We start from the raw sequence: 484 nt of genomic DNA, 5'->3' as shown, positions 1-484 counted from the left end.
GAGCAAGCCCTTTCTTTTTTTTAAAGTTTTAAAAGCGGCGGGGTCGGGGGTTAAAATTAAAAAAAAAAAAAAAAGAAAGAAAGAAAGAAAGACGGAAAAAATACAAACCCAACAAAAAAAATACCCCACATAGACTTTTCTAGCGTTCACCCGAGCTGCCGGGACTTTACTTGATCACTCTTAATCCCCCCACCCCTCCCTACCCAGAAATCAATTAATAAAGGAATAATATTAATAAATAACCACGTTTCCCTTAAAATATGAAACCCGACAGCGAGGAGAAAAAAAAAAATTTCATCTCCTCCGCCGGGGGGACAGACGGCTTCCAGAGATGCTCGGCGGGCTGAAGGGGAGATTTTGAGCGCGACTTTAGCTGCTTTGCCTTTGCCAGCAGCACAGGTAGGGTTTCCGTGCAGCGCCGGGCACTGTCGGGGCCGTCGGGGGCTACAGATCTCCCCACTCCATCCCCCCCCGGGCTCTGGCG

The sequence above is a fragment of the Buceros rhinoceros genome, unplaced genomic scaffold (assembly GCF_000710305.1).
Source record: "Buceros rhinoceros silvestris isolate BGI_N320 unplaced genomic scaffold, ASM71030v1 scaffold22378, whole genome shotgun sequence".
NCBI lineage: Eukaryota > Metazoa > Chordata > Aves > Bucerotiformes > Bucerotidae > Buceros > Buceros rhinoceros.
This window is presented reverse-complemented; position numbering follows the sequence as displayed.